At 40.0% G+C, this 16,663-nt stretch overlaps 1 protein-coding gene across 1 annotated transcript in view; it reads right to left on the bottom strand.

The window, feature by feature from the left end:
- MYO3A (myosin IIIA) overlaps positions 1-16,663 on the bottom strand; it is a 213,019-nt gene that overhangs the window by 177,598 nt on the left and 18,758 nt on the right. The gene's annotated exons all lie outside the window — the stretch shown is intronic.

Genomic DNA, 16,663 nt, shown 5'->3' with positions numbered 1-16,663 from the left:
TTCTTTGAGAGGGAATATAAACCAAAGGACTACAATGAAGAGGTACAACCAAATATTTCAATCATGTCATCCCATTACTTCCAACCGGTTAGACATAATCAGAACTGACCCTTAAGAAAATTAGGAGGGAAGTCTCTCTCCTCGCACTTTAATATCAGAGGAGAGTGATACTAACGGCAAGAACTCCTGCTCTTCACACAGGGCCTGGTTACTTGCTTCTGGCTGTTCAGTGCTGCGTCCCTTGACCTCCTCTGGACTTGATGGGTTAGATCCAAATCCTGGGCTTCCACTCCCTGGTTTCCCTGGTTTGAAAAGTACCTCCCAGGCGTCACATTTGTTTTAGGCTCTGGATGTTTATCTTTCCAGGTACAAGCCAAATAGAACAAAGGCACTAATAGAAACTTAACATTGGATACATTTGATTCCTGTAAGGCAGCGGTTCTCAACCTGTGGGTCGCAACCCCTTTGGGGGTCGAACGACCCTTTCACAGGGGTCGCCTAAGACCATCGGAAAACACATGTTGTTTTTGTGATTAATCACTATGCTTTAATTATGTTCAATTTGTAAGAATGAAATTGGGAGTCACCACAACATGAGGAACTGTATTAAAGGGTCGCGGCATTAGGAGGGTTGAGAACCACTGCTTTAAGATGACATTAGACATTTATCATGAAATTCAGCCAAATGGGCGTTTCATTGGTGGAAATGTACTTGAGCAAAGGGGCAGGTAGTATGTTTTGGTTCTACATTAATTGCATCCCTTAATGACCTACTCCATCTACATGTAAACCCTGTCCTAAACAGACTTCATCTATGGCCTTCAAATTTTGCCTATAAAGAAATTTATTTGACAGAAAAAAATCCTCACTAAATCATTTTTCAAATTCAATGGAGATTTTCTAACCTGTGCTTGAAGGTTCTCCATTAAATATTTTCTAGCAGACTATCTGAAGAAAGGGAATCAGCACTTATTGAATCGCATTTCTCCAAAAAACATCCTCTACCTCTACTCCAGGCATTCCACTTTTAGAAAAATTAAATTTAATTCTAAACATTTTAACTTGTCTTTTTCTATGAATTAAAGGCAGAAGTCAATGAGCTTGAATTTCACAGTAGTATCGATATACAATTAATTATGTAAACGAAAAAAAGGATTTAAAAAGCAATTTAATTTAAAATTGATTCTAAATTTACCAAAATATAATCTAAGGGTTTATAATTATTTACAAAAAAATTAAATTATATTTGACTCTGTGAATATTTTTGTTTCAAATTCATAAAAATAGTTTAAGAATTCAAATATCATATAATCAAAATGGAAAGGGAAAGGAAAAAACCACAACCAAGTAAAATATCAGAAGTATTGCTTCTGGCAGAAAAATAACATTTTAGGCTAATCACATGCTACATTTTTTCTCTTTCTGGGTATGAAAGTTATGTCATCCTAATTGGCATTTTTTCAGCAAGTATTCATGTCTCAGCGTCTGAATTTATAGACACAGGTGGCAGAAAATATTTCACAGCAGATATTTATGAAAGGATGCTGACGAAAGGTAAACCATTCAGGCTCTCTGTCTTAGAAGTGTGACTGTTTAGTGGAGACTCTCAGGGAAGGAGATAACTCGAGCTGAGTCAACCAATGGCAGGGCTCTAGGGACTAGACCAGGTGAGGCTGCCTGTGAGGTCCATGGCTGCCACAGCTCCCTTCCTAGGAGGCTGGTGGTCCGCCTTTTCCCTTGACTTTGCAAGCCAGCCAGTGTTGTTTTCAGTTCTTGCCACAGTTGGTCAGTTAGCTTCTGTTGCTTACAGCCAAGGAACCCTGCCTAATACAAGACCCTAATGATTTTACATGTGAAGGAGCAAATGTTTTACTTCCAAAGCCTTTAATCACACATCCTAAACAGTAAAAAAACTTTTGAACAAGTACACTGTACATAGATATAAAGACAATTCTCTAAATATCTACAGTGGGGCCTTGACTTATGAGTTTAATTCGTTCCGTGACGGAGCTCGTAACTCAAATTACTCGTATGTCAAATCAAAAAGTGAACGAGTGAGACACGTGATGCTGGGCTGATGTTGTGGCATTCACTGTGACATTCGCTGTGCCAACTAGCAGTGGGGTATCTGAAGCTGGCTCGTAACCCGAATTTTAGCTCGCAACTCAAAGCAAAAAATCGGCCGAGAGACGGCTGGTATCTCGAAAAACTCGTTAGTTGGGACACTCGTAAGTCAAGGCTCACTGTACTAGCATATCAATATAGACATTATGAAATGTAAAATGAAGATAATTATAAAGGATGATATTAAAATAACTGTAATAAGGTATGAATATTTCTTTCTGCACTCCGATAATATTTTGCAAACACCCTGGTATTGATTGACATTCCCTTCAAAGACAACTGCTCTAAGGAGTGCTGGGGCAATGAATCACAATGCTCTTGGAGTCTCATGCTGTATGGGAACAAACATTCAACCCAGATTATGAAGAAAGAAAAACAAAAATAAGTGAAAAAGGACAAAGTAGCCTTAGCCGGTTTTTCTCAGTGGGTAAATCGTTGGCCTGTGGACCAAAGGGCCCGAGGTTCAATTCTGGTCAAGGGCACGTGCCTTCATTGCAGGCTCCTCCTTGGCCCCAGCCCTGGTCAGGGGTCATGCAGGAGGCAACCAATTGATGTGTTTCTCTCACATTGATGTTTCTCTCTGTCTTTCCCTCTCTCTTCCCTAAAAATCAATAGAAAAATATCATTGGATGAGGATTAACAACAACAAAAAGTAGAATAAGAAACCTATGCCTTGGCCGGTTTGGCTCAGTGGATAGAGCATCGGCTTGTGGACCAAAGGGTCCTGCGTTCGATTCTGATTCCAGTCAAGGGCATGTACCTTGATTGCAGGCTCCTCCCCGGCCTGGGCCCTGGTCAGGGCTCACGCAGGAGGTAACCAATCGATGTGTTTCTCTCACATCGATATTTCTCTCTGTCTTTCTTTCTTCCATTCTCTCAAAAAAGAAATGGAAATATATCCTCAGGTGAGGATAAAAAACAAAAAAGAAAGAAACCTATGAGTTGGAGAATATTGGCTGATTGTCACATAGAAACAGGACAGACACCCAACTGTGAAAGTGACAGAGGAAGTCATTTACCAAATTTCATATTTGCTGACTGCTTTTTCAATGACTGTTAAACCTCAAGATCATTTACTAAGACAGACAAAGAGCTTCAGAGCTAGAAGGCAACTTAATGGTCAGGAATGTTCATTTTCAGAGTAGTAAACTTCAACTGGAGAGAAAAATGAGTTTCCTGAGGACACATGGCATTTTGATTCAGTATAAATTCTCACAAGGAAAGCAGTTAATAGGTAGAAAAATATAAATTCTATTAAGAAATGATTGACACAAATGACTTTAAGAGGCAACAGGAATCCAAATTATGAATTCAGGAGCCCTGGGATGTAAAGGAGATTAGGGAAATCATCTTGTCCAGAGAGGAACTAATGGAATAAGTCACCAAAGTAAACTGTTACATAAGCATCTCAAGAGAGAAAACGCCAAAGGGTGGAAAATTCCAGGCAGAAAGTTGGGGTAATGAAAGGATATAGAAAGAACAGGAGGCCAGAAAGAGATCAGGGCTGAAGAGAAAAAGACTAGAATCAGTAGTCCATTTAAAGTTAAAGCCACAGGAACATGAAGGAGGTTTATGTTAATGGTTCTTCAGCCCTTTGCTTGACTACACTGCTGGAGAACTGTCATGCTATTTTAAGCCCCTTCCATAAGGCATCCTGGGTGGTTTGGTGGCTGTACAGCAGATCTGTTCCCTTTTGCATTAGTCCCATTTCTAGGGAGATAAACGTGCAGGCTTCATCCCTGCGGTCAGAAGATCTTTGAGGGTCTTAGGAACTCAAAACAAACACCCCATGTGTGGGTTTCCAATATGGTTCAAACAGACCAGAAAGTTTCAGGGAACTTGATTTTCTATAACCATCCAGTAAGACCCTTGACATCTCAAGAGACCAAAGGTAAGACAATGGGTTTGTTTGTTAAAAAACAAAACACTGTGGGAATAAGAATTGAAGTTATAAAAATACAGAATTTTTCCAACAAGAGGAGCCCTGAAATTTGTTACACCATCTAATATCCTCATTTCTTTGATGAGGTTAAGACAGTGTGATGATTAATTTTATGCATCGACTTGGCTGAGCCACGGGGCCCAGATATTTGGTCAAACATGATTTTGGGAGTGTCTGTAAAGATGTTTTTAAAAATATATTTTTATTGATTTCAGAGAGAGGAAGGGAGGGGGAGAGAGAGAGAGAGAAACATCAATGATGAGAGAGAATCAGGATCAGCTGCCTCCAGCATGCCCCCTACTAGGAATACAGCCTGCAACCAGGGCATGTGCCCTGACCAAACCGCGACCTTCTGGTTCATAGATCAACGCTCAACCACTTAACCAGACTGGCCAGGCTCTGTGAAGGTGTTTCTTGAATAAGGTTAACATTTAAATCAGTGGACTTGAGTGAGGCAGAGTATTTGGCACATTTGGAGAGCCTCATTAAATAAGTGAAAGGCCTTCGTAGGACAAAGACTGACCTCCACTGGGCAAGTTCTTCCAGCAGATTGCCCTTGGACGCACCACCACTCTTCTCTGGGTCCTCACCTGCCAGCCTACCATCAGATTTTGGAGTTGCCACGCCTCCACAATTACATGAGTCTCTCCCATAAGGGAGACTTAGTCTCTCTATATTTATACATATACACATTCATATTCTGTTGATTCTATCTCTCTGGAGAACCCTAATACTGATTTTGGTTCTGAGAGTGGTTCTAGAGACACAGAATCTTAAAGATGAGTTTTCTGAACTGGTTCTCAGGCTTCGGGAACTGGCTTTCTATTCTGATTAGATTTAAAGACACTAACGACTATTTCCAGTAGGAAAGAGCACTGATAGTCCATGAATGATGTGGTGATAGAAATATGCAAAACATCATCACTGGATACTTGTAACCAAACACCTACAGGAGATACAATTCAGGGTGACCATCTATATGACCTCTTTAAACATTTTTGTCAAACTAATGAGTATAATGAGATTGGCTGTTTGCTTCTAAAGTCACTGGACAAAGTGAGGAAAGAAAAGGATGAGCTCAGGGGTTCAAATTCCCAGTGCTACAAAATGACCTGAAAGCTACTATGCCTGCCCTGAGAGAGACCCTTCTCTCATGTAGCTGCAGAGCTGAGATTGCTGAAAACCAAACCCAGAATCTCATCTTGCAAGTGGCTGAATTGCAAATTAATTTCCCAACCTCACAGGGTGTCTACTGTTAAAGTGAGGGCCTTGATTGGAAAGGAATGGGATCCTGAACATTAGGATGTGGACCTGGTGAAGCTGGGGACTTTGAACTACTAAATTATGATACATTTCTTAGCTGGTACAATTGGGAACCTCTCTATCCCCATCAAAAGAGACTAACTTGGCACTGACTAAGGAAACTGTAATGCCTCCTCTGACGTAGTTGCCCCAGAAGACATCTATTCTCTTAGGACCCACCCTAACCGTCATCTCCCTGCCTCTAAACCAACAACCAGACTCAAGTCCCAGGAGGGCCCTAAAGATGAGATACAAAAGTACAAAGAACAACTTGATTTTTCAGATTTATACAGAAATTCAGAGAATATGTGTGGGAATGTTCAGCAAAGGTGTAGGATAAGGGTGGAAGGAACATAAATTTGGATCCGACTCAATTTACTGATATGGGGCTCCTAAGCAGAGACACTGCAATTAATATTGTAGCTTGGGGAGTTAAAAAAGCTATCTATCGGTTTGTTTGGTTGACCCAGACGTGGACCAAAAGTGGTTCCCAGTACATGAATTTCAAATACCTGGACTACATTGGTTTAGTCTACAGGAAAGGATTCAAAGGCTTAGGAAGAGTGGAACGGTAGAGTGAATTTATCATCCAACATGGGAGGGTTCATAGGCCATACCTTTCAACAGAACTGTGAGAAATAACTTTTGAGGGGAGACCCATAGTCCTTGAAGAGCTCTGTTATCACTCATCTATGTAGGCTAGAACTTATAATTGGAACTGCTGCAACTAAAGAGGAAAAGCTCAATGCATTGGGAATAATTGATCACATGGTGGCGGGGGCCAAGTGGTGACCCTCGTTTGCCAAAAGCAAGGTGGACATGGTTCCCATGATGGGCAGCAGAGTCAAAGCAGTAATCAGAAGAGTGTGACTTGCAGAGACCAGTTGTATTGCCTATGGGATCTCGATGTTCCTAAAAGTTGTAGATGGGAAGCCTACTAAATTCTTACTTGATTTGTGTAAGTAAAATACTTCTAAGTTAAGTGAACAAAAGTCTATCTGGAGTCATCAAAACAGACAGTCATGGCCCCTCAATCAAGTCCAAGACTTCATGTCCTTTATAAACCCAGAAACACTTGCATGAAGGGGAGGTCAACCCCTTAGGGAAGAACCCCAGCACACCGCCAAAAGTTATATATTAATCTTTCTTCAACCTTCCCCAAAGGGACCTATGGCCTTTTCCCAGGGTGACTGTGAACTAGGAAACAGGAAATAATAAGGCTTTTCTGGGATTACTGAGCACTAACTCTGAACTGACACTGATTCCAGGAGATGTCTCAGGTTGCCCTGTTCCACCAGAGCAGGGACTTAGCGGAGGTTAGGTGAGCCTTGGAGTTATAGTTCAGGTCCCTCTCACAGTGGGCCAGGCTTTTGTTTTCTCATTGTTGATTTAGGAGATTTGAATACATTAATGATCCTTTATCACTTTTGGGTTATAATCTACTTAGTGATTTTCATAAAAGTTTTATACTTTCTCTTTAGGAAATTCATATTCACACAACCTTTTGCATATAAGGGATATAATCAATCTTCTGACATTCCTGTACTTAATATACCAAATGATTCGTCCTCTCTCCAGTTCACCTGGCACTAGATCTTTCCCTTTCTTTATTACTCAGCTCAGATTTTATAATGGACATGGTATAGTGTTGTCTCTAAAGGCATCAAGATTACTGCTCACTGCACTCTCCTTGGCTTTGAACATATGAACTATGCACCTAGAGCTGTCTGTGCCATTCAATTCTGTATGCCTTTGTATACATGTGTGCATATATACATAGTATTGAATCTCAGTTACAGAGAGTTGAGTATATATAATACTCCACACTTAGGGTACACTATCATCACTGATCTTATCTCATTTTTTTCATTTTCTTTCTTCCCCATTCACCTCCCCCATTGTCTTGTCTCCTGACTCACCATAAAAATCTACTTGCTCGAAGCTCTTTGGGAATTAAAATTTTAAGCTGCAGACTAAAATCATTTAGTTCTAGTCCAAACACTTATTTTACAATGAGAAAGACTGAGGAGGCAAAGAGATGATTCTTAAAAAGTGTAAGAAAAGTGGCTCTGACCGAATGGCTCACTTGGTTAGAACGCCATCCCGATATGCCAAGGTTGTGAGTTTGATCCTTAGTCGGGGCACATACAAGAATCAAGCAATGAATGCATAAATAAGTGGAACAACAAACTGACAACTCTCTCTCTCTCTCTCTCTCCCTACCTCCCTCTCTAAATATCAAGCAATATTTTTTTTTGAAGGAACGTTTGTTTTTTTTTGGTTCACCTAAAGTTATCACACCATGGAAAGGAATACTTGGTTCTTATTAAAATTTCTACAGTTTGTTTTTGTGTTAGGTAAATCCCTAGATGTAAAATTTCCTTTTATCTGTTACGAAATAAAAACTTTGAAATGTCTGAAATCCATTCTTAATATAATTTTTGGTGCACTTTCATTATATAATTTAATTTCAACAATTAAAAACTACAATTTTGTACATCTTCAGAATATAAGGCAATGCACATCCATAAGAAAAAATATTTTCTAGAATATTTAGAAAATATCTTTGTCTCTCCCTTTCCATATCCTCTTTTTAAAAGTCGTTATTCAGTTATTTGCAGAATAGGCAGGCCCAAGGAGGCTTGACTGTACCATATCAGCCCATTCCCCAGGCATGGCTCATTGGATTAAAAGTGGATATCCGACCCAGCTGGTTCAACTGAGTTCCTTTTCCCACTCCAAATCCCTTCTGACTTGGGATGCTAAAAATCTGGGTCAGTTAGCTGTTGGCAATGAACCAATAAGATTATTCATACAGACTTGGAAGGTTGAAGCTGTATTTTTTATTAGGCTCGATGGGCAACATGAAACTCCAGAGACTGGTCTGTAGACTGGCAAAGAGAAGCAGGGAGAGAGATTTGGTTGAGAGAGAGAGAGAGAGAGAGAGAGAGAGAGAGCGCAAAAGGCAACAAGCAGGCCCTGACTGGTTTTTCTCAGTGGTTAGAGTGTTGACCCAGCAGACTGAAGGGTCTCTGGTTTGATTCCTAGTCATTGTCATGTTCCTCAGTTGCATGTTTGATCCCTGAGAGAGGGCAGCCAGTTGATATATTATATCTCTCTCGCATCAATGTTTCTTTCTTTCTTTCTCTGTCTGTCTCTCCCTCCCTCCTTCTCTCTCTGTCCCCTCCCTGCCTCCCTCTCTCTCCCCTCCCTTCCTCTGTAAAAAAATCAGTGAAAATCTGGTGAGGATTAACAACAAAAAGGCAAAAAGCAGTCAAGGTTCTTGCCTTCTATTCTCCTGTCTCTGTTTCAGTCCCCTTGGTCCTGTTCTTATCTGAGATGGCCTTCTGTAGCTACTTTGGGTTTCTTGTCCTTACAACTGAAATACCCCCTTGACTAAGCCTTACAACATTATCTATAAGGTTGATTGGCTTAATTCAACTTAATGTTCAGCTCAAGGAATACTTGAGCCCACAAGTTCAGCTGGAACTACAAAACTCTAAAAGAGATTCCATTTATGGTTTTGCTTTATATAAAAAAATAATTATAAATGTCTTTTCTTTCAAGTAAAGGTTACTTCCCCAAAGTAAAAAAATCAAATTCTAGCTGAATAAAATATTAATCATATAGGAATGAAAATTACAAAGCTCTGCCTGCCCTGAGGGGCTCGGTGGTTAAGCGTCAACCTATGAACCAGGGGGTCATGGTTCCATTCCATGTCAGGACATATGCCCAGGTTAGGTTGCAGGCTTGATCCCCGATGGGGGATGGTGAGGGACATGCAGAAGGCAGCCGATCAGTGATTCTCTCTCATCATTGATATTTCTAGCTCTCTCTCCCTCTCCCTTCCTCTCTGAAATCAATAAAAAAAAACATTTTAAAAGTTCTAAAGCTCTGCCATATTTTAAATGTGGTTGTTCCCCCTCCCAACACATATTTTTCTATAAAGCACTCACTAGCTCTCAAATTTTCAAGATTTATTCAACAATCAAATGTATATACAATCTTTAGACACACACACACACACACACACACACACACATCTTTAGACCTGTGTTAAGTCTCCAACTCTACTCCATAACTTTAAAAAAAATGCTGACATAATTTCAACCTTAGAGAAAAGTTGGCAAAAGAAGTACAAGTAACTTTTATCTGAACCATTTGCGAGTAAGTGGGCTACATGATGACTCTTCCCCCCAAATACTTTTGGTGTGTAATTGCTACAAACAAGGGCATTCCGTTAAATACCCACAACACAACTAATTAGGTCAGGAAATTTAACACTGTTACCTTCCTATCATCTAATCTACAGACACCATTCAAATTTCACCAAGTGTCCCAAACATGCCCTTACAATGAAAGGATCCAATCCAGGAGCATGTGCTGCATTCAGTTGTCAGGACACTTTAGTCTCCTTCAATCTGGAGAAGTTCCTTCATCTTTCCTTGAATTTTACAACCTTGACATTTTTTAAGATTTCAGGGCAGTTATTTTGTAGAATGTCCCTGTGTGTGTATTTGTCAGATATTCCCTCGTGGTAATATTTTTGACAGGAATATAACGAAACAATACTAAAGTCTTCTCACTGCATCCTATCAGGAATTACATGATTTTCATTTTTTTCAAATACTATTTGTGTTCACTTGATCACTTGATTAAATTTGTGTCTGCCAGGATTTTTCCCTATAAAGTTTCTCTTTTTCTTTTGTAGATAAGTATTTTGTGCAGAGGTCCTTTGAAACGATGTAAAATATCCTATTTCAAATAAAAAATTAATTCTTACTAAAATAGTTGCCAAATTAACAATTTTATTATTTCTTCAATATTTATTAGTTGGCATTCTTCTGTAAGAGGTTTTTGCCTCTTTTCATTCAGTTATTCATGTATGTAAGTATGTAAAAGTATAGTTTAATGGGTTATCACTATTACCACCATTATTATCATTATTTTGAAGCTCCCAGATTTGATCAATGAGAATAGCTTCAATTTGGCTTCTGTGTCCTTTTGACATGCCTCTATCATTTTTTGAGCATTGCCTTACTTTTTGGGACACTAAGGCCTAGGTTCATCTTTATAGCCCTAAAAATCAGCTCTTCTCCAAAAATCTCCACTTCTTCCCAGTTGAGAATTATATTTAAAAACCAAGTTTTAGGTGCTGGATGTGCTTTGGGGTATCAATGCTTGCAAGCCCTCTTAGTAGAAATATCTAGGTAACACACACACACACACACACACACACACACACACACACACACCATACATGTATTCCTAATTTTTTATTAAACATTTTTTTCACTTTTTTATTTTAAATTTTATTGGGGTGACATTAGTCTACATGAACATATAGGTTTCATGTGTGGATTACTAATTTATAAAATCTGTATATAGGACCATGTGCCCACCACCCAAAGTCAAATCTTCTCCTGTCACCTCATATTAGGACCCTTTTCTTCCCCCACCCCCTCCCTCTGGCAACCACCAACACTGTTTCTTGTGTACATAAGTTTCAGTTTTATATTCCACATATGAGTTAAATCATAATTCTTAGCTTTCTGTTTGACTTATTTCACTTCACACAATGGACCATGTTCTCAAGGTCCATCCATGTTGTTGTAAATTTTAATGTTGACATATTTTTATATCCCTCTATACATATTAAAAATCACAAGTTCACATTGAAAACCTCCAATTCCAATCCAACAACATTGGGTTCATTTTTTTCTCTAACAGTAAGAAACTTGGCTCCCCTTGTCATAATTTTTCCTGATTGTGTGAAGCCCTATTTATGTAAATAATCTGTCTCCATCTTGACTGCAACACAGGTGCCCTTGTTACCTAGCTCAACTGATAGCCTGACTGGGCCCCTCCTCCTCCTAGGTGAATGCTCATCTTGTCCCACTCAGAGACTCAACAAGACACTACCACACCCTCCGGCATGGATGTCTTCCTCACCCGTTTTAGGCCTACATGCTACACCACAATGCACTTTCATGCTTGCTCTTGCCCACCTAAAGGCTATGGTTCTGAATTATTGAGGAAGAAAGAAAGGAAGAAAAGGAACTTCCAAGTTTTAAAGTTCAGATGCAATTGCCTCACTTGATGCTAAAAAGTGGGTTTTAATTAAAAAAAAATCACAACTTCTCTTCGACCTACATTACTCATTGGGGATTTAGTCTAAATTTGGGCTTGTCAGTAATAAGAGATTTAAAGCCATAAAATATTCTGTCATAAGAACAATGTATAAATAAATCACAAGAAGTACATGGTGTACTTTTGTATTGAAATGTTAACTCTCCTATTAGAAATGAAATTCCACAGAGAGAAATCCACAGAAATGAGAACTGGAAACCGCCCTTCAAGTATAGTCTCTCATTTTTCTATTCCAGAGAGGGACTGATTTTTCTGACATTAATTGACTTGCCTAAAGGGGTTTACCTCCTGGGAGGTCATATTATTTTTTGATTGATAATACACCAGTGACTGCTAATGGATTTCATTAATAACATTTCCAAGCTCACTTGTCTTTCTGGTCTCGGAAGTGTCTGGTGGTTTTCTGTAAAAGCGTATCCACTTAGTTAGCAAAAAATCAAAAGATTTTCTTAACTAGTATTACCAAACTGAATCTCACTTTTAGTGTAATTAAATAGTAGTTTGCTATTTAAAGTAATACTGACCTTACTTTAGCAAAGGGCCATATGTATTGAAACAGAAAGAGGCACATCTTTTAGGAACTCAAACTTTCATTATTTAGCAACTATTTAATAAAGTATGTATTTACTATTTATTGAGTAACTACTTTGTGTACAACACCGAGCTAGAGGCTACATGAAATTACAATTCCATATCAAGGGTAACAGCTCAGATATTTTAAAATTGTATAATGTCAGTAATTTCACTAAGTAATTTTATCTGTATCGTCCTATTTACTCTTCATAGCAATCAATTGTGAGGTCTACCTTTTTTATAATTGTAGATAAGCAGAATAATGTCCTTGGAGTTTTTAAATGGCTTTCTCAAGACCACAACATTGTATAGAAAATCCTACCTCTCATTCATTCATTGATTCATGAGTGTTTATTGAGCCCTTTCAATGTGCCAGTATCGTGCTTGGTTCTAGGGACAAAGTGATGGATCAGAGGGAGAACACAGTCATCATGATGCTTATAGCTTAGCAGGGAAGGTGGTCAAATTAAGCATATGATTACAATCAAGTATGACAACTGGATGGCTACATACAGTATAGGGTGTTGGGGTGGCACTCAGCTGGCAAAATGAAGTTAGCTGTGTGCAGGGCTGAGGGGAGATTTCTATGCAGGGAAAGCATCATGCTTGTAATTGGTCATAAAATTTAATGACACTACACTTACATATACAGAGAAACTGTAATTTCTTCAATTTGCCTATAACTCTTATGGTCTATCCCTATGCCACTACCCACTGGCTGGGAGGGAAGTGAAGCTTAGTTTTTTCAGATAGAGTTCAATCTCTGTTGGATAAAAGTGTGCTTGCTCCATCTCTCAGATGACGTCCCTCCTCCTTCATCTCTCCAGAAGATGGTACTGTCCGTACAGGATGAGGGATGGCTTATAACTTCTTGTGGGCATAAAGAAGAGAGTGGTGGGTATCTACTCTCTAGAGCAGGGGTCCTCAAACTACGGCCCACGGGCCACATGCAAATACAAATATTGTATTTGTTCCCGTTTTGTTTTTTCACTTCAAAATAAGATATGTGCAGTGTGCATAGGAATTAGTTCATAGGTTTTTTTTTTAAACTACAGTCCGGCCCTCCAACAGTCTGAGGGACAGTGAACTGGCCCCCTGTTTAAAAAGTTTGAGGACCCCTGCTCTAGAGTCATGGGCCTTCATCTGCCTGCCTTTTGGGGCCCAGCTAGCCTCCAATGCTAATATCTGTATCTGGTGAGCTTTCGGTCTGTTCTCTTGGCGCAAGCAGGGCTTTCTGTAGTTCCTCCCAGCAGATGAAGGCTGGGGTGGCTTTAGCTAGAGCTCAGAGCACTGTGAGGTCCGGCTCAGACACCTATGCAGACTGGGCCCAGGTAATCTGCTCTGTGCCTCACTTCCCTTCCTGAGAACCCTCTTTAGAAGCTCTCCAGCCAGATTCTCAGGTACTTTGGGGTTTCTGGAAACTAAGGGTAAGGGTTTGGGGAAGCTCAACTTGAGCACTTCCTCTAGTTAATCTCTGCACCTCAGGCAACAACAATGTGGCTCACCCCAGCTGGACTGGGGCAGACTGGGCAGCGGCCTCCTCCGGAACACCGAATGGCAGCGGTGGGCGTGTGCGGTAAGAGCTCTTTTCTGCCTCATTGTCATCTTCACTTTTAAAAGCTCATCTCACTCTCCCCTTTCTCTCTCTCTCTGTTCCATCTTTCCACAACTACCCCAGCATTGGAAAGGGTTTCCCTCGTTTCCATTCTCTCTTATGTGAAACTCAACAGTGTGTCCCTGGGAATTCTCTCTCCATATGCTTAAGAAAAGTTAGAGCAATTTACATAGAACTTTCTCAAGAGATAGCCAGGTCTTGCTACAAATTCCTATTCTTGAATGTTAAAAAACTGAATATTATTACAGTTACTTTCTTGCATTCCTTCTGGAACAAACCTTGATCTCACCCCAGACAGAGGTGCCTCAAGCAGACTGGGGTGAGACATATGTTTAGATAGGCAAAAGAGGAAAGCATGTGGATAAAATTTTAAGTACTTCCAAAAGTACTTGGAAGTACTCAATTACATGTCCCAGAGCCCTGACTGAGAAAGAGTTGGGCACATGTAAGGAACTGGAAGAGGCTGACCTTGCTCTTTGGAGAGAGCACTAAGGGGTATAACAAAGGTATGGATCATTCAGCACTCACTGTGTGCCAGCACAGAGGACCCGAAGTAAAGCCCTTCCCAAGGGCTAGAGGAAGCCATTAAACAGAATACTGAGCAAGAGGGTGGCAGGACCAGATGCACTTCCTGAAAGGGCCCCTCTGGTTGCAGTGAGGACAATGGACCATAAGGAAGAGTGAGACCAGAAGCAGGGAGTACAGCAAAGTGTAACTACAGGAGCCCAGGTCAGAGATGACGGCTAAGACCGGGAAGGAGCAATTAAGATGGAATCTGAGGATATATGTTAGAGAGACAGAGCTTTCTGACTAATTGTAGGTGTGGGAGGGGGAGACAAGGAAAGTCTCAAGGACGAGCCTAAGATTTCTGGCTTGAACAGCAAAATAGACGCTGGTGACTTTCTAAGACAAGAAACTCTTGATAGAAAGCAGACTTCAAGGGATGGATGAGGTGGTGGAGTTCCATTTTGGATATTTTGAGGACTAGCAGCCATCCCAGTGCAGGTCTTCAGTACCCAATAATGAGCTAACTGTATATTTTCTGAGGTGAGAAATTCAAATAACATGTATTCTAAAACCTTTACATTCAGCTATAACCTTCTCTGAGATTTGATTTAAACATAAAATGAGGACATTAATTTTCAGTTTGATTCGGCAATTTGTGGCTTACCATATCTTATTCCTTCTACCCTTGAGAATTTCATTATGCATGTACCTCCATCCTCAGGTTTTTATTCATATGAAAACGTACACATCATTTTAGGTGAATGGAATCCCTGTCCTCTTACCATGGAGATTAGAAATATATGCATTATCTTGTGTACAAAAAATATAGTATCAGATCTAGGAACACATTTAATAGGCAGGGGCCTTCTTTTCTAATTATTGCTAAAAGTTATGTCTTTAAGTCAATTAATCGAAAGCAGAAGCTCTCATTTTGTCAGCTTCCCAACTTAATGACTACTTTATAACAATACTAGAGTCCCTGGCCTGCAAGATCAGGCCGAAACCAGCTCTCTGACATTCCCTGAGGGGTCCCAGATTGTGAGAGGGTGCAGGCTAGGCCAAGGGACCCCACCAGTGCACTATCAGGGCCAGCGAGGGACGCAGAGAGGTTGGCCAGCTGGGGAAGGGCATGTCCGGCCTGTCTCATTCAGTCCTGGTTGGCCAGACCCCAGCAGCAAGCTCACCTACAGGTCAGAGCGTCTTCCCCCTGGTGGTCAGTGCAAGTCATAGCGACTGGTCGACTGGTCGACTGTCTGCCCTGTGGTGATCAGTGCATGTCATAGTGAGTGGTTGAGTGGCCTTAACATATCATTAGCATATTACACTTTGATTGGTTGAATGGCCAACTGGACGATCGGACACTTAGCATATTATGCTTTTATTATATAGGATCACATCAAAGGTCATCTTATTAATTATCTACGTATATGTTTTTAATCTAGATTATTTCAGAGGGTATCCCAGGAAGCTGCATTTCTCAATTTACCAAGTTTTTCTTTCATGCCTGAGAAGCTGTTTACTTACACTTGTTTTAATAATTTCCATCTAGGCTATATATGTTGTAACCATTTTTTAGAGCAAGAGAATTTATGAAATCTCCAGTTTAATATTAAGTTCTTCATTTGGGTCTATTAGAGTAAAGTTAGGGACCTGCCTATGGAATAGTGAAGAGTGTTTTGATTGTGTGTGTGTGTGTGTGTGTGTGTGTGTTTCAATTTCAGGCACAAGTTTTTATTAGTATTATAACCCAGCCAGATTGTCAAACACACAGCTTTGAACTCAACTAGAACACATACTAGCTGTATCCAACTTATTAATCAGGAATTAACTGTCAAACTCACAGCTGCTGGGTAGTTTTCAAAAGCTCAGCTGAGGAAAAAAGAGGAACACACATGGTTGTCTGAAGGATATGCTATCCATCCATTTCTTTCTAGAGACTATAGTCTGAAATTCATTTCTGGGATCAGCCAGAGAGCTACATACATGGATATTAAAACAATTAATTTCTAAAGTTAATCAATGGACTTCCCTAAGCTTCAGTTTCCCAAATTCAAAATGAAGGAAGATTCATTCAATGATCACTCATTGAACTACTAATATCCAAAGCATTAGAATAAGACATAGTCCCACCCCTCAAAGACCCATCTAACTATCTTTCTAAGTATCTTTTTCTATGACCCAAGAGATAATTATAATTCCATGTGATAAACACAAAAATGGAGACATATGCTAGGTACAGAAGCACAAGGAAGGACACCTTACCCAGCCAGAGTGCAGGGGAAGAATGCTGGGAGAATACTGAGGTATCTTAGAATAATTATGCTCACCCTCACAAGATTAGAGTATGAGTAGGGATCAAATGAGAGAGGTTGGCTATGAAACTGAAACTCCAGATTGGCTTATTAGTAAATAGGAAATGTATTATCTCATGTGAAAAAAGGTCCAAAGCT

This window comes from Myotis daubentonii, chromosome 1 (assembly GCF_963259705.1).
Source record: "Myotis daubentonii chromosome 1, mMyoDau2.1, whole genome shotgun sequence".
Classification (NCBI taxonomy): Eukaryota; Metazoa; Chordata; class Mammalia; order Chiroptera; family Vespertilionidae; genus Myotis; species Myotis daubentonii.
Note: the sequence above shows the minus strand (reverse complement) of the source record. Positions and strands in the feature narration are given on the sequence as shown.